Source organism: Kogia breviceps, chromosome 14, assembly GCF_026419965.1.
Source record: "Kogia breviceps isolate mKogBre1 chromosome 14, mKogBre1 haplotype 1, whole genome shotgun sequence".
In the NCBI taxonomy this organism is placed as follows: domain Eukaryota; kingdom Metazoa; phylum Chordata; class Mammalia; order Artiodactyla; family Physeteridae; genus Kogia; species Kogia breviceps.
This window is the reverse complement of record NC_081323.1, coordinates 53,218,785-53,237,483: the sequence shown is the minus strand read 5'-3', so window position 1 is coordinate 53,237,483 and position 18,699 is coordinate 53,218,785. Positions and strand designations below refer to the sequence as shown.

General features: G+C 40.6%; 1 protein-coding gene across 16 annotated transcripts in view; it reads right to left on the bottom strand.

Moving 5' to 3' along the window:
• TPX2 (TPX2 microtubule nucleation factor) overlaps positions 1-18,699 on the bottom strand; it is a 74,306-nt gene that overhangs the window by 45,544 nt on the left and 10,063 nt on the right. For 6 of the 16 annotated variants that reach the window (XM_067014210.1, XM_067014221.1, XM_067014217.1 and 3 more), the window contains one exon: positions 10,945-11,058. The exons of 5 other annotated variants lie outside the window; for them this stretch is intronic. The gene's annotated coding sequence lies outside the window, so the exon portion shown is untranslated. Of the gene's footprint in view, positions 1-10,944; positions 11,059-11,171; positions 11,235-14,392; positions 14,531-18,699 lie in introns of those variants that run through there. 5 more of the 16 variants (XM_067014222.1, XM_067014216.1, XM_067014225.1 and 2 more) reach the window with 3 other exon arrangements.

Genomic DNA, 18,699 nt, shown 5'->3' with positions numbered 1-18,699 from the left:
ACACTAAACTTCGCTTTTTCAGTAACTTGAAGACACTCCTTGAGGTAACTATGTTGGAATTAGAACGAGGTCAAATTTGATGAATACCTACAACACGCCATGTACTTACTGTGCTAGGTGTTTTACATTCATTATCTTATTTTCCTCAATCTACCGTTTTCTCATTTCCAGTCTCCTCCACATCCAGTGTGCTTTCTCTCTGCCCTGAATAACCCAATTTCTGAAACACACCATTAAATTTTATACCTACCGACCAAAATCTTACTCATCATTCAAATCCAGTCCAATTCTCTGTAAAATCTTTCCCAGTTTCCACCTATCATACCTAATTATTGCCTCTCCAAAGCCATAGTGCTTTTATACCATCTAATTTTATATTAGTTAACTATGCAAATGTCTCTCCTAGTAGACGCTAAGTTCCTGTAGATAAGGATGAATTTTATTCACTTGTGTATACCTCATCCATCAAGGTGCTTAGAACAGTATCTCATACATAGTAAAAGCTCGATATAGTTCTGCCAAGTACAGGTTTTTTCTTTAGAAATACTTTCATAAAAATACTATTCCTGGGCATGAAGAGAAAGACTTCAAAAAATACATAAAAGAAAAAAAAAGTACATGAAAGGCACAACATGCAGATTAGGTAAAAGAAACATGTCAAAGATATGGGTCCATCCTTACTTCTGCATACTTTGTACAGAAGTACTGTCCTGTGTCCTCTGTGCTGTGGAAACCTGTGTAGGTTTAAAGTCAGCCCCCACTCCAGCCTTGTATGGTTAAGAAAATAGCTGGAAGTAATCTGAAAAATAGCCGAAAGGCCACACTCACTGGCAAATAATTTCCCTATGAAACCCAATGAGCCCTTTGTCTTCATCCATGAAATGACATGTACTTAAAGTATTCTGTATCTTGGAAGAGAAGCAGATATCAGTAACAACTTGCATACACATTTATTAAACTAAGTACCTTTCTGTAAGCCCTTATTTTAGAAATACATGCTCATTTAAAAAAATTAGATCACAAAAATAGTTTTCATAAAAATCTACAATGCCACGCTGCTCCAGACACACACAATACCTCTTCTCAATCTCTCTCTACACACATGCACACACACACGCACACGCACACACACACACTTTTGTTTTTTCAAATGGGCTCATTGACATTTTGAATCTGCTTCACATATCGTGAGCATATTCCTTGTCAATAAATATAGATATATCAGCAACCACAATTTACTTATCCCCTATTTTAGGACTTTCCCAATATTTTCACTTTAAAGATACTACTAGAAGAATATCCACGTAGCTAAATTTCTGTACATATTCTTAATTCTTCCCTTAAGACAAATTCTTTTTTTATTATTTATTTATTTATGTTTTGTGTTTTTGTGGGGGTTTTTTGGCTGCATTTGGTCTTCGTTGCTGTGCGTGGGCTTTCTCTAATTGCGGCGAGTGGGGTGCAGTGCGCGGGCTTCTCCTTGGGGTGGCTTCTCATTGCAGAGCACGGGCTCCAGGCGCACGGGCTTCAGTAGTTGCAGCACGCAGGCCCCAGAACGCGTGGGCTTCAGTGGTTGCCGCACACGGGCTCCGTAGCTGTGGCACACAGGCTCTAGGGCACATGGGCTTCAGTAGTTGTGGCACGCAGGCTCAGTAGTTGTGGCGCACGGGCTTAGTTGCTCCTCGGCATGTGGGATCTTCCCAGACCAGGGATCAAACCCACGTCCCTTGCATTGGTAGGTGGATTCTTAACCACTGCGCCACCAAGGGAAGTCCCAAGACAAATTCTTAAAGATGGAACTGCTGGCTCTTGACACATACTGTGAAAACATTCCTCTGAAGAGTAATACCCACTAGCATTACCAGAGAGATGTGCCCGTTCTCTTCTGGGCACTAACAGCCCTCAGTGCTCATTTTCTCTATTTTATACCACTATACCTATGCTGTGAGATAAATCATGAGATTACAGGCTTCCCTGGTGGCGCAGTGGTTGAGAGTCGGCCTGCCGATGCAGAGGACGCGGGTTCGTGCCCCGGTCCGGGAAGATCCCACATGCCGCGAAGCGGCTGGGCCCTGTGAGCCATGGCCGCTGAGTCTGCGCATCCAGAGCCCGTGCTCCGCAACGGGAGAGGCCACAACAGTGAGAGGCCTGCGTACCACCAAAAAAAAAAAAAAAAAAAAAAAATCATGAGATTAGTTCCAACTAACCTCATTGCTGTTCAGTGGTTTGGCCATCATTTCATTAGCTTTTCTCAGTGGATTTGGGTAATTCAGAAAGAATTTGTTCTGACAGATATTTAGTTTACATAGTGACATCAACCTATACACCAGAGAACCTCATTCTCCCATGGTCTCTCTTATGAACTCACCGAAGCCAGGACTCCACAGATACCTTTATAACAATGTGCCGACTGAGGAACTTAGTGTAGAAATATGACATTTTGGAATTGGGAGGAATTTTAAATAACACCTAACTTTTTAAGTTTATAGATAAAGATTAACTAAAGAGAAATGGGGTCCTCCAAGATCACACAACACTACTAATGATTATGGTAAAAACAGTTCCCAAAGGTGATTATACACGCCAGACACCATGAAATACTAAATTGTGCTATTTTAATAACCCTCAACAATCCTCTAAAGCATCAATTATTATTTCCATCCTAGATGAGGAAGATGAAGGTAAGGGAGATTAAAAGACTTCCCAATATCATACAGTTATATAAAAGCAGAATTAGATATAGAACTGAGGCCCCTGACTTCAGAACAGTGTTTTTCCTATATCGTTCTGCCCTCTCACCCTATGAATTAGAGAAACATGTTAATGTAGTTATAGTCTCTATTTGCATAGAAAATAGTACGGTATTTCTTTACAAGTAGATCCATTCTTCATAGTCTTTTGCCCTGAATAGAGGATTCTCTTCTAAGTTTTCTTTCTCCCCTATTTCTATTTTCATTATTCAGTTTAACTCAATAAGCTATTTATTAGCAGTCCAATCATATTACACACTTGCTAGAGGTCATAAATATGGGCTTGATAATATCGGAGCTCCTTTCTCACTAATATTCAAGGATGAGACAATATGTCTCATACAAAAGGTAGAAGATCTAGTCTCAGACACGAAGGAATTAAAACCTAGACAGGAGTCCTATCAGATTCAATAAATACGACAGTATAAATATTTAAATTATATAGTATAAACCATAAGTATAAAGAAAATTAGAGGGACTTCTCTGGTAGTGCAGTAGTTAAGAATCTGCCTGCCAATGCAGGGGACACGGGTTCTAGCCCTGGTCCAGGAAGATCCCACATGCCATGGAGCAACTAAGCCCACGCACCACAACTACTGAGCCTGGGTGCCACAACTACTGAAGCCAGCACGCCTAGAGCCTGTGCTCCACAACAAGAGAAGCTACAGCAATGAGAAGCCTGTGCACCACAATGAAGAGTAGCCCCCTCTCAGTGCAACTAGAGAAAACCCATGTGCAGCAATGAAGACCCAACGCAGCCAAAAATAAATAAATTAGTTTTTTTTAAAAAAGGATGAAAATTAGAGATGAACGTGGCTTAAGTCAAGTTATGATTAAATACTTTTCATTGAACAGCATCAAACCAGTAAGAAGTGCACTGTAACAGAAGTCACCTCCTTGATTGCCAAGGTTCCAAGCTTGGAGTAGCCATGGGACAGTTCTGGCCAATGAGAACGATGAGAATCTGCTGAGGGATTCATAGGAAAACTCGTACTTACCCGATACAGCTACTATAGCCCTTGCTCCTGCCCTCTTCCTTCAGCTTTCTTCTTGCCTTGAAGGCAGATGTAATGGCTAGAGCTATAGCAGTCACCATATACATAGGAGTAAATGATGAAGAGAATAACATACAATGGCCCTGATATCACTGAGCTATTGATCACTGATGATCAAATATCAGCAACCACCTACCTCTAGACAATAAAACTCTTTTCATATAGGATGTTAAAGTCACATTTTCCTTCACTTAAAGCCAAAAACAATCCCAACATAGAAATCCAGAATTCTAGCCTTCTCCCTGGCATTACTTGATGTATATGATAATGGGCAAGTCACTCGACCTTTCTGCCTACCTACTTCCCATAAACAAGTGAGAAGGTATTTTGAGTGCTATGAAATACACTACCATATGATATTATCACTGCCTTTTGACCTGCTGATACCTTTCCTCTCCTTGACCACATTTCTATTCAAAGGACACTGTTGAAAGATTCTCCAGCAACTGACAGTGGTTAAAATTCCCCTGCTGCAAGGAGGAAGTTTTCCAGTTCTTGTGAACAAACATGCTGGAAGACATGGGAAAATCTTGGATTCCCATGATCTTAATGCCTAACCCAGGTCACTGGGAAGACTTCCCAGGCAGGAATGTAGTGAAGACAACTAAAGCTGGGGGAGGGAAGAGGCAGGAATGTAATATGCAGCAACCCCACTTAGCCTCCTAAATACTATGATTCCACCAAAGCATGCTGCTGAAAACCACCTGGAAAGTATTCAAATTTAAACCCTCACATCCTTTTTTCCTTTTTTAAATTATGGAGCTACACTGCTAGCCCCTTTGGAGGGCAATTTACATTTTTCTTTTTGATACATCTTGCCAAATGTAGAAATTTATCTTACAGATATGTATTTATACACATGTAAATATAAGAAAAGTCACATAGCAGTGTTCATAAAAGCCAAAAAACCCCAATTCCACCAATAGATTAGTTGAATAAATTATGGCACAACCATATATTGAAATATTAAGTAACTTTAATATTAGATAACTTTACATATGTGATTTGTACAGAATGAGCTCCAACAGCTACTAAGTGAGAAAAGCAAAATGCACAAGTGTGTGCTCCCATGCAGGTTATAAAGAGGGAAAGGGGCAGGGCTTCCCTGGTGGTACAGTGGTTAAGAATCTGCCTGCCAATGCAGGGGACAGGGGTTCAATCCCTGGTCCGAGAAGATCCCACATGCCGTGGAGCAACTAAGCCCATGCGCCACAACTACTGAGCCTGCACTCTAGAGCCTGCAAGCCACAACTACTGAAGCCCATGTGCCTAGAGCCCGTGCTCCGCAACAAAGAGAAGCCACCGCAATGAGAAGCCGCGCAAAAGAGTAGCCCCCACTCGCCACAACTAGAGAAAGCCCGCACGCAGCAACAAACCCCAACGCAGCCATAAATAAATTTATTTTTTTTAAAAAAAGAGGGAAAGCGGTAATGTAATACTCATATATACCTTTATATATACATAGACCATTGTGGAAAGAGACACAGAAGTGTTAACAGCATTTGGTCTGGGAAGAAAGCTGGGAGGTCTGGGTCAAGGGAAGACTTTTCACTATATGAACTTTTGTATTCTATTATATAAATGCATACCTTTTCCATTTAAAGAACTAGTTAAGCAGTATTATTTCCCCCTAAATCTATGTTTACAGTCCAGAAGACATTAGGTTTTCTGGAATTTTAATTAAATATTCTTACAATCCAGCAATAATTGTTAAACCTTTTGTTTCTTGGAAATAATGCTTCCCATTTACATGGTCTGTAAACTGACTACTAATTTCACATAACCAAATGCTAAATATTTCCTTTTTTTGTGTTTTTGTATAAAAATAAAATGTTCCTGTGTATTGACCTAAAAAAATAATAGTTATTAATTACTGAGTCCTTATGACAAGCCAAACAGTGTTTTCATATATTAACTCACTAAATCCTCACAATAATCCTACAAAGTAGGTACTGTTATTATCTTAATTTTACAGATGAGGAAAATGAGGCACAGAAAGATTTACTATTTGTTCATGGTCATGAAGCTAAGAAGTAGCAGAGCCAGGATTCGAACCCAGACAGGCCCTAAAGGGAGTGTCCTTATCCAATGCCTCTCATATTTATTTAAAAATAGATATTTATGTAGATCAATATCAAATGTCAAGGAGCAAGAGACAAAACCATTTACAAATAATAATAACTTCCAAATACTGACTGTCTACCTCAGGCCAAGCACTTTACGAGGCACTTCACATAAATCATCTCATTTAAACTGCATTACAAATGTATAAGGTAGATATAGTCACCACCATCTTACAAATAAGGAAATGGCTCAACTACTCCAGGATCCTGGTGATCCAGGATCACCAACTAGTATGTAGCAATACTGAATTTTAAGACCAGGTCTATAGGATTCCAAAATCTGGGGTCACTATAATATACAGGGTTTTCCTATAAATATTCCTTCAAAAATGAGGCAAGTAGGGACTTCCCTGGCAGTCCAGTGGTTAAGACTCTGCGCTTCCACTGCAGGTGGCACGGGTTCAATCCCTAGTCGGGGAACTAAGATCCCATATGCTGCACAGTGCAGCCAAAAAAAAAAAAAAAAAATGAGGTATGTAACCAAATCTTACTAACCTGTTAGACAAATACAGAAATAAACTCTGCTCTATAGAAAAATTAAGCATTCTTGACAAGTTGTGCAAAAAGAACACTTTGGGAAATTAAAAACCCTATTCTAAGTATACCAGGAAAGCTCTGAGCTGAATCTTCTCATAAACTAAAATATCACCCCTTAATTTCTCTTTTTCTAAGTTTGTACTCTTGCATAAAAATTTTTGCTGTAAACAAGATGGAGGTTAGTCTGGACCTCTCAGTGGATATTTCAGAGTAGACTATTCACGCATCTGAAGGAGGGATGTCCTCTGAGGTCTAGGACTGCATTTGATCGGTGGGGGTTAAAAGGCAAAGGGGGCTCAAACCTAAATATACCTTATCTTTATTTAGATGAAATTTAAAAACCAAAATACTGTTTTTAATTTTTTTTTTATTTTTAATTTTTTTTTGCGGTACGCAGGCCTCTCACTGTCGTGGCCCCTCCCATTGCGGAGCACAGGCTCTGCGGCCACGCCACTCCGCGGCATGTGGGATCTTCCCGGACCGGGACACGAACCCGCGTCCCCTGCATCGGCAGGCAGATTCTCAACCACTGCGCCACCAGGGAAGCCCCCTAAAATACTATTTTTTAAAACGACCTCTTGCTGGAGAGGGTGTGGAGGAAAGGGAACCCTCCTGCACTGTTGGTGGGAATGTAAATTGATACAGCCACTATTGAGAACAGTATGGAGGTTCCTTAAAAAACAAAAAATAGAACTACCATATGATCCAGCAATTCCACTGCTGGGCATATACCCTGAGAAAACCATAATTTATTTTTTTTTTTTTTGCGGTACGCGGGCCTCTCACTGCTGTGGCCTCTCCCGTTGCGGAGCACAGGCTCCAGACGCGCAGGCTCAGCGGCCATGGCTCACGGGTCCAGCCGCTCCGCGGCATGTGGGATCTTCCCGTACCGGGGCACGAACCCACGTCCCCTGCATCGGCAGGCGGACTCTCAACCACTGCGCCACCAGGGAAGCCCGAAAACCATAATTTAAAAAGAGTCATGTACCACAATGTTCATTGCAGCACTATTTACAATAGCCAGGACATGGAAGTGTCCATGGACAGATGAATGGATAAAGAAGATGTGGCACATATATACAATGGAATATTACTTAGCCATAAAAAGAAACGAAATTGAGTTATTTGTAATGAGGTGGATGGACCCAGAGTCTATCATACAGAGTGAAGTAAGTCAGAAAGAGAAAAACAAATACCATACACTAGCACCCTTATATGGAATCTAAAAAAAACAGTACTGATGAACATAGTGGCAGGGCAGGAATAAAGATGCAGATGTAGAGAACGGACTTGAGGACACAGGCTGGGAAGGAGAAGCTGGGATGAAGTGAGAGAGTAGCACTGACATGTATACACTACCAAATGTAAAATGGATGGCTAGTGGGAAGCTGCTCCATAGCACAGGGAGATCAGCTCGATGCTTTGTGACGACCTAGAGGGGAGGCTCAAGAGGGAGGGGATATGGGGATATATGTATACTTAGAGCTGATTCACTTTGTTGTACAAGAAACTAACACAACATTGTAAAGCAATCATACTCCAATAAAGATATTTAAAAATAAATTACCTCTTTTTCAAAAAGCTTCTTTTGAGCTATCTTTTGGTTTAATACAGCCCCTCGCCCCCACCCCCCGACCAAAAGAGGGGAACAAACAGATAAATACATATCCATTGAGAAGTCTGATTCTCCTCAATAAAGAGTGATGGCACAAGTACATGAACAAAACCAAAAATAACTACTGGGTTATGCTAGCGTCACTACGCTGCCTCTCCCACAAATAATAAATATTAGGATGTGAAACCTTCAAAAATTAAAGGCCTAGAGGGAAATGGAACAGGCCAAGGCCAAAGTTAACTGTTTAAATGAGAGCCCCAAGCAAGGTGGAACTGGATGCCTTCCCACACCCCTTAATCAAGATTGAATTTCTGTCAACAGGTTTCACTGAAAAAAAAAAAAAAAAAGGCACATGCGTCAACCACATTCCCCCACACAAATCAAGCTGCCAAGCAAGAGAATCGGCTTCACATTTCAAAATTATCCGAATCCACCATCACTTCAGACTCTTGCAAAACTAGAAACGTTCTGAGTGAAGAAATAGCTCTTCCTGACCAATAATCCTATGATAGACTGGGAAAGGTCTCTCCCATATGTCATGAACTAGTTAGGTTCCTTTTAAAACTGCTTATCAAGTGCCATCCATCACATCCCATGGCTAATTTTTGTTTCCAAAAAACAAAGATTGAAAAGATATATATAATCCTTTCCCTTAAGGAACTCATAGTAATTTTGACAGAGGGTGATCTTTGCTGTGGAAGTGCAGAGAAGGGGAATAGATGAAGGAGGGTCAGAGAAGGCTTCCTGGTGGAAGTGATACATAAAAGATACAGATAGACCTGCAGAGTTCTACAGGCTAAAGATGAATATTGACTTTTTCTAGGGGAAGAAATAAATGGAAAGGGAAAACAAATAGGGGGAAGTACACAATTGAGGAAGATTGCAAAAGAAGCACAGTAACCTATTTCCACATTCATCTGAAATTAACCTCCAAAGGCCCCTGTCTCTCTTCACTATCAAACCAAAAATAACCAGCCATGACAAGTTCTATAAATCAAAAGGTGCAGGTTCAGAGTGGGTGGAGGAAAGCTGTAAAAGGCTGCATTCTAAGCAAGGTTGAAATAGACTATCAGCTCCTGAGCAAAAGGAAGACTTTGGTGTGATAAGTGATCTCAAGTACCTCACTATACAAGCTTGTGAACTGTGTCTTGCCTAATTCTATTGGAGGAAAAATCATGAGTTAAATAAATGGTAATGTAATAGAATAAACAGAGTAAGGCAAGACCTCATTAGAAGTGTAGTTAGTTAAAATGGTCCCATCCCAGGCAGTGCCATTTCCCCAGGGACACCCTCTCCTATTTTCACAAGGGATAAGAGATCCTGTTACACTACCACAAGTTACAGTTGAGTTATTGTCATCTTAACCAGGGAGAAAACACCTACATTTTTTTTCTTGTACATAAGGATTAGCAGGAGACAGTAAATGGCAACATAATACAGACGGCAGTTTTAGTTGTTCATCAAAGTCACAAACTAAGTCTGAAGGGAGTTAATGGACTTTGTGTTTCCACATTTGTTTGCTAACTTCTATGATGAAATCGGATCTATTTATAGAAACAGATCTATGAAGCTTCCAAAATTGGGTCATTTTAAAATCCAATGACAATCTCTCACTGTCCAAGCACTTAGATGTCAGCATAGGACACATGGACACTTGTTCTAATTCATCACTGTCCAGAAATCTCAAGCAAATACATTTTTCTACCATTTTCCTCCCAAACTTGTGAGTTTCATATCACTGTTCTTGAAGGATTACAAATTAAGTTTTGCTTTTTTTATTCATCCACAGAACTCTATAAACCATAATCCACTCTTACATGACTAACAGGATCTGGATAGAAATCAAAGATGCCATTTACCTCTAGGCCAAATAACGACATAGATCTTTATAATACCAAAGTGTTCTGATGTTCCAAAAGTAAGAAGCTGAAAGAGTTTGTAAGGGTTGACAGTAGGGCTACAGGAGGTTACAATCCTAGTCAAATCTCAATCATTCAGTCTTGTAAAGATTTATATCCCTCAAAAGGTATCTGGTTTGGAAAGCAGACAGAGAGAGAGAGATACCCACATACACACACACCCTATAAAAGTGATAATCAATGAGGTGGCAGGGAGTGAGGTAGACAATGAGAGGGTTGGAAGGTTTTTAACTATAAACCTTTTTATATTAGTTTGATTTTTGCACCATTTGAATCTATAATATATTTTAAAATTAAAAAATTGTGCCTATGTGAACATACACTGCTGGTGGATGTGTAAATCAGCACAATTTTCCTATAAAGCAATTTGGTGTTACGTACCAAAGTCTTAAAAATACACATTCTTCGGGACTTCCCTGGCAGTCCAGCGATTAAGACTCTGCGCTTCCAATGCAAGGGGCGCAGGTTCAATCCCTGGTTAGGGAACTAAGATCCCACATGCCACATGGCCATAAATAAATTTTAAAAAATAAAAATATGCATTCTTTTTGACCAATGGTTCCACTGGGTAAAATACTATGGTAGAACGATATAATGGAATAATATATAACCATTAAAATTATGTTATAGAAAATTTTAATGGAATGAAAAAAATTTCATAACCTAATTAAATGAAAAAAAATGAAGGTTATTAGCGCAGGGTTTCTTAAAACCAAATATAGATACCCTCCAAAATTTGGAAAGAAATCTATCAAAATGCTAGCCAGTTTATCTGAGAGATGGGATATTGGGTGACATTATTTTCTTTTGCTTTTACATATTAAATAAATTTTCTTCCAAAATAAGTGTTACTTTCTAAAGATAAAGTTATTTAAAGAATTTTGAAGCTAATATACTAATGTCCCCCTTATTCCTCTTTAACGTAATACTGGGATACAGCCTTACCTGTGGTTTAATCCGTCTGTCAGTCCACCTGTCTACAGGCTTGACTCAAATGTGCAATATACCCTTTCACCTCTCTTCTGAAATCTTGAAGTCTAGAAAGTACTTATCAAGAACCTGGAAGAAGCAGAACGGTGATGAAACAGGTTCAAGTTCTTTGTAGTAAAAAAAGGTTAACAGAGAACAGAAGGAGCTATAAAACAGGGGTCCCCAACCCCCGGGCCACATACCAGTACCAGTCTTCACAGCAGGGGGTGAGACGCAGGCCTGCAATCAAAACTTCATTTGCCGCTCCCCATTGCTTGTGTTACCAACTGAACCATGCCCCCCACCCAAACCCATCCGTGGAAAAACTGTCTTCCACAAAACCAGTCCCTGGTGCCAAAAAGGTTGGTGACCGCTGCTATAAAACACCAAGGATACCCACTCTTAAAACCAAAGAGTGCTTCTGAGAGCTAAGGTCTAAATAGCATGGATCCCCCCAAATGCCAGACTTCTTAAAAGATTTTTGTTTCATTAGTATAAAAATGTTTTTCAAGTTTTTTAGTGTACATGTGCTGTTTCCAGTATCTTTGTGGTACATACTCCCACTTTAAAGCAACCTTTCTGAAACCTGCAACTTAGGAACACTGACATCAAGGGGTTGTAGTGTGCACTTCTATCCTATTCAAACATCAGGACAAAGAGTAGGCACACTCAAAATATGAAAAAACTTCTACTACCTTTTTAAATTTAAAATAGTAGAAATAGGGACTTCCCTGGTGGTCCAGTGTGTAAGACTCCACGCTCCCAATGCAGGGGGCTGGGGTTTGGAACTAAATCCCTCATGTATGCCACAACTAAGTCCACATGCCACAACTAAGACCCAGGACAGCCTAAATAAATGAATAATAAATATTCTTAAAAATAACTTAGCTTAAAAAAAATTAATTAAAAAGTAGAAGTAGCATTTTATAAAAATTTTCTAAAGTATGCTCCTACATACAATTTTATACCTTTCTCACTAATCTTTAATTTCCCCCTATAATCAACTTTCTCTATGCAAACAAACAAAAACAGAACCCCTCCCAGTTATCTGTACTTTTTTCATAAAGTACCCTAGCTGCTGATCTATCTCAAACACAGATCTATTCACAGAATTGATTGGCCTCTTCCCTGTGGCGCAGTGGTTGAGAATCCGCCTGCCAATGCAGTGGACATGGGTTCGAGCCCTGTTCCGGGAAGATCCCACATGCCGCTGAGCAACTAGGCCCGAGCGCCACAACTACCGAGCCTGCGCTCTAGAGCCCAGGAGCCACAACTACGGAAGCCTGCGCGCCTAGAGCCCATGCTCTGCAACAAGAAAAGCCACCGCAATAAGAAGCCCCCGCTCTCCGCAACTAGAGAAAAGCCTGTGCGCAGCAACAAAGACCCAACGCAGACAAAAATAAAAATAAATAAAAACTTTATAAAAAAAGAATTGATTGGCCTGTTCAATCTCCCCGTGGTAAATTCTGCTTCCTACCTTTACCCATGGCAAAGAAAATTCAGTTTGCCAAGGGACATTTAAATCTCTCCTCCTCCTTTCTTCCCAAGCAATTCAAAAAGAATTAGGGAAGAGACCCAGGAAAGGCTGAAGAAAAAATACATATAGGAAATATAAGTGAATTCTGAACCTCTCCTGATACCTAAACAAGAAATGAAGGACCTTCCCACGTAATCCTGTCTCCTGTTGAAGCTTAATTGCAGCTGCAGGATAAACTAACTTTATTAAGGTTGGAATACACATACTTAAGCATAAGGTGGGCCAAAATAACTATTTTATTTAAATGATTTGAAAGTTTAAACAAAGTTACCAATCTAATTCAATATATTCAGTTTTTCATACCTGAAATTTTGTAGTCAATTTAGATAATGCCTTCTTGCCTTTCCAATTCAACAGATATTGAATGGGTGATTTCCATGCACCAAGACGGTTCTGGTTCCTGTCTAACTAAACTCTCATCAAGAACGGTTTCTGTCCCACCTGCTTCACAAAGCCACCCTTGCCTGTTTTAAGCCTCACTGATCTCCCTCATTTCTAAACTGCCAGGGCGCTTACAATACAAAACAATAGAGCACTCAGATGCTTTCTTGTCTTGTTCTAATTGTCACTTGTCAATTTGAATCAGACTTTTGGCCTCAAGCATACCAGAAACCACTCATCTGTATACACACTGTATCTAATACTGAGCACACAGTACAACCTCAAAGGTCAATTAATTAGCTAAGTGAGCTGGGAGCCACAATAATTTTGATCCCAAGAGTGCCAACTTAATACTGAATTGACACACCCACAGTACAACTCCAAAACAACTCAAGTTTGATTTAGAGGTGGCTTGACAGGGGGTGATACACTGAGGCCACAACACAAAAATATCCTTAGTATTGCAGCAAACAGTTTGAATTTTGACATTTGATGAGTGAGACAAATTGAAAGGCCATAGAATGTCAAGACAAGGTAAGGCTGAACCAGGGAGAATGCCAAGTGATGGTCGGTCTTAAAGCAAAATCAGCAGAGCACTCAGATGCTGTCTTGTCCTAAGCAGGACTGATAGGGAGGAAGTCCTTGGTACCTAAGTACTAGGAAATTGTAGGTGAGAAAAAAGAAACCATGTATCAAGAAACCAGGGAGAAAAACAATCCTACAATATTACAGCCTGGTTCACTTTTCCTTCCCTCTCCAATCTATAAGTGTTTTAGGACAGGAAATTGGAAAAGCAGTAATACCTAGTGATACCACACAAAGGGGGAGGGCTGGGCAAATTGGGATAAAACAGAATGAATTTTAAATACCCAAATAGAAAGACAACTCCAAGTGGAATTAAACTCGCCCTCAATTATGTTCTCACCTCATTTACCTTTCTATCTTACACAATACTTTTGAAATGTAGTTGTTTGTGGCCACATCTTTTTCCTCCACCAAATGCCACACGTCTTGAGGGCGGGTGAGGCTACTGTATCACCCATTTCGAGAAATGTATCTGGATTACGGGCTTCACTTTCCCTCCTATAAACGAGGTCTAAGGCTAGCACCGACTTCACTATTGGGGCGAAAATTAAATGAGAAAACCGCAGAGTGCTTGGTCCGGTAAACGCTTATTTCATGTGTGCTGGGTAATGATATAATTGTCATTACCGTTATCCTTAGCCCACAGCCTCCCCCCACTCCTCCTTCCGCCTATCTCCCACGCCGGCCTCCGCCTCTACCTGGAGACACAGCCCGCTAGTCCCGGTCTGGCCGGGGAAATCCTGTCATGAAGAGAAGGGTGGCCGGAAGCCCGGCTCCTGCTCTGCGGGTCAGGTCGGCGCCCCAGCAACACACCGTCCCAGAAGCTGAGCCCTCGAGGAGGAGGCGACCTCCAGCCACTTGGAAATCAGGGAGAAGGCTGCCCGGCGCCCCAGCTGCTCCCCTTTTCTCCCCTCGGCTCACCTCGCTTCAGCGCTGACAACCGACCGCCAGGAAGACCCGCCACGGGACTCATTCAGTACCGTTGAAAATTTGAACCCAGACTCTCCAGTCAAACGCACCAATCAGAGTGCCGGGAACCAGCGATTCCAGCCTTCCGATTGGCCCTAGAGATCGTAGGGATGCCGGAAGTCAGGATGAGGGACAAGCAAACAACCGGCCCCGGAGACTCCTGGGAAATGTAGTGCGACTGCGTGAGCCGGCTGCCGCAACTCGCAAAAGGAAATTACCACAAAGCCCAGAATGCTCGGCTACAGACTGTTTGGGAAAGGTGGTACTACCCACTGAAGAGAGAGTCTATTTAGGTAACAGGACGGCGCGCGCCCTGAACTTCCCCAAAACTTTTACGGAAGGAAATTCTTCATTAGTTTATAATTCTCCCTGTAGTTGTGCATCGTGCCTTTGATTATTCTTAGGAATTCACTTCGTTTTAACATCGAGTCCCCTGCAAGCAACATAGTCTCGCCCCCAGATTCTCTGCCAATCGTGGAGTCTCTCAAACTCTTTATCCAGTCCACGCCCCAATATTACTGGCTAAAGCCGGCGGCTTTTTGGAGGCTTGGTCTTTCACTTTTAATGCCGTCTGCATCCTTGGCTCTTTTACCCTCGTATTGTAGAAGAGAAAACAAATGCTCACAGAAGTTGAGTAAACTTATCTAAGATCACATTTTTTAAGTAGAGGAGATGGGATTTGAGTTAAGAACGTCTGATCCTATATATCATCAATAGTCAATTAGAAGATAATAGCAACAAGAACAAAAAGATCAACGTTCATAATAACAAAAAAAGCAACAAACTTTAAAAAAATAAGCCTAAGACCTTTACGGGAAATTTTAAAACTGTAAAACTTTTTTGAATAACTATAAAAATAATTAAATAAGGCTATAGACCTTATTAATGGATGGGGAGATCTAACATTGTAAATTCTCCATATTAAAAGTTCAAGGCAATTCCGATGAAAATCGCAATAGGTTTTGTCATGGAATTTGCCAAGTTGATTTTAAAATTCACATGGAAGAAAAAAAGCACAAGAAGTGGCATCTGAATTTTGAAAAATAATAGGGGGCAATCGCCATAACAGATCTCACAAATATTAACATACTACGAAATTATAGTAATTTTTAAAGTATCGTCAATTGACTCCGGGGATACAATCAGCAAAATCCAGACAAGAAAACTCTACAGGACAAAATATCTAGTTTCTTCAAAAAATAAATAGAAAAAACAAACAAAAAAACAGCAAGAGTTGGGTCTTTTTGTTTGTCTTTGTTTTTCAATATTCCTTATTTTTAGAGATACACATGGAAATGATGAGGATGAAATGACTCTAGAATTTGCTTCAAAATAATCTGGAATGTGCCAGGAAGGGAAGGAGATGGGAGTATAGATGAAACAAGATTCGCCACAAATTAATAATTGCTAAAACTGAGTGACAGGTTCAAGATACATATATACATACACATACATATATGCATTTGAAATTTTCCACAATTTTTTAAAGCAGGGTATTGGCACAGAAAAATTTTTAACAACAAAAGATCAGTAGAAGAATTTAAGAGTTCAGACACAGGCGCATGTATATCAGAATTTAGTAAATGCTGAGTAGAATTTCAAATCAGGTGGAAACAAATAATGGAGTTAGGACATTTGCTTTTCATTTGGGGAAAATATTATGTTAGATTTTTATCCAACACCGTTTACAAAAACAAATTTCAGATGAATTAAAACCCTAAGGATATTTTAAAATTAAAATTTTTAGGGACTTCCCTAGTGGTCCAGTGGGTAGGACTCCACGCTCCCAATGCAGGGGGCCAGGGTTTCATCCCTAGTCAGGGAACTAGATCCCAAATGCATGCCGCGACTAAGGAACCTGCATGCCACAACTATGAGCCCACATGCCGCAACCGGGAGATCCCACATGCTGCAAATGAGGATTCTGCATGCTACAGTGAAGTTCCCGCGTGCCGCAACTAAGACCCAGTGCAGCCAAAATAAATAAATAAACTTTTTTAATTAAAATTTTTAAGTTAAAATATATGTTTATGACATCGTGTAGGAAATTTTTAAGTAAGACATAAGGGGGAAACTAAGACATAAAGGAAAAGACTGACCAAACCAAAATTTTAAAATTGTTTGACAAAAGAAAAACAAACAAAACTGAAGGATAAAATATTTCCAACACATCTAACAAAGTATTAGAACCTAAAATGTAAACAACAACAACAACAAAAACTCCTAAGAATCAGTGAGAAAAGGAAGAAAGCTCAATAGGGGGAAAAAATGGGGAAAATAGGCAATTCTTAGAAGAAGAAACAAAACTGGCCATTAAAGACATGAAAAGGTGCTTGGCCTCAGTAGTAATAATGAAATTAAATTTTAAGCTTAATTTAAACAAAGAGGTACCATTTTTCACCTATCAAACTGACCAAAATTAAAAGTTTGATGGTATCAAGGATTTACAAGGTAAATCAGAAGGTTGGGAAAAAGGATGGGTTCAGCTGCTTTAAAGGGCGACTTGGCAACACGTATTTAAAATGTCAAACGTGTGTGCCCTGTAACCTAGCACTTCTATTTCTAGGTTTAGTTCCAAGAGACACACTTATCAACTTTCACACAGAGAAACAGAGGCACAGTCACTGCAGCATTTACTGAGCACCTACAATGTGCCAGTCGCTGTGCTAAATGTGGTATAGCAGGGAAATGACAGACAAAATCTCTATCCTCGGGGAGCTGACATTCTAGTGGAGAAGACAGACACTAAACAAAGTGAATAAATAAATAAGTAAATAATATCTTGTAATAAGAGGTGATAAATGCAAAGCCATGACAAGAAGAGGAGGAAGGGAGGGCTGGACAGGGACAAAGGGAGGGCAGGGTCTGCCTAGGCTGTGGCTGCCCACCGACCTCAAGGTACATGCAGGGCCACTGGTAGTGGTGGAGGTAAAGGTACTTGCTTTATATTATGAGGGAAGGGGTATCAAAGCTGTGCTGTGTCCAGGGCCTGCTAGGCAGAAAGTGCTCAGTGAGTGAATGAGTGTATGAGGCAATGCCAGGAGGCCAGGATGCGTGCAAGAACTTCCCAAGTCCTTCCAGATTAACAAAAGGTAAGCCTGGCCCAAAAGATTCCTCTCTTGCTATTCCTTCTGCATCCATTTATTGTAGGCTGGCTCTCAAGTTCCCATTATTTACGAATGGGAGACTTCAAGCTCTGAAGCAGAATTTTAGACCTGGAAGGAAGCACAGACATATCTGGTAGACTCTATCCACAATTTTAGTCATTACTCTTTTATTTATTTTATATATTTATTTATTTTCTTTATTATATTTTTGGCTGTGTCGGGTCTCAGTTGCAGCATGTAGGGTCTTTCATTGCTGCGTGCGGACTTCTCTCTAGTTGTGGTGTGCGGGTCTTTCTCTCTCTAGTTGTGGCGAGTGAGCTCCAGAGCGCGTGGGCTCTGTAGTTTGTGGCATGCAAGCCCTCTCGTTGAGGAGCGCGAGCTCAGTAGTTGTGGCGGGCGGGCTTAGTTGCCCCGTGGCATGTGGGATCCTAGTTTCTGGATCAGGGATCGAACCCACGTCCCGTGCATTGGAAGGTGGATTCTTTACCACTGGACCATGAAGGAAGTCCCTCAGTCATTACTCTTTTGGCCTTATCCATGTGAAAGGGGTTTGCAATTATAAATAGGGTAGTTCAGGGACGTTTGAACAAAGACCTGAAGGAGGTGAAGGAGTAAGCCATGCAGATATCGGAAGGGAGAATGTTCCAGGCAGAGGGAACAGCAAGTGCAAAGGCACGAGCAGAGAGGCATGTTTTAGAAATAGCTAGGAAGTCAGGGTGACTGGATCAAATGGACAAGGAGGAGACTATCAGGAGATGAGGCCAGAGATATTCTGGGGCAGGATGCAGACAAACTGGGCCTTAGTAAGGAAGCTGATTTTTACTCTGAATGAGGTGGGAGTCCTGGGAGCGTTTTGAGCATTGATTTACTCTCTACTTTTAACGGGATAACTCTGGCTGCTGTGCTGAAAACAGAGGGAAGGGGAACAAGAGTGGAAATAGGGAAATCAATTAGTAGGCTGCTGCGTTGTAGTTGTGAAAAATTGGAAACCACCTAATGGTCCATTAGTAGAGGGGGATTGTTCAATAAACTGTCTATAGGATGGAATACTAAATCAGTTCAAAAAGAGTTTGATAGATCTGGACTGATATGGAGATATCTCTGAGATACATTCTTGAATTAAAACACAAAGTGCTGATTGGTTATGGGTTT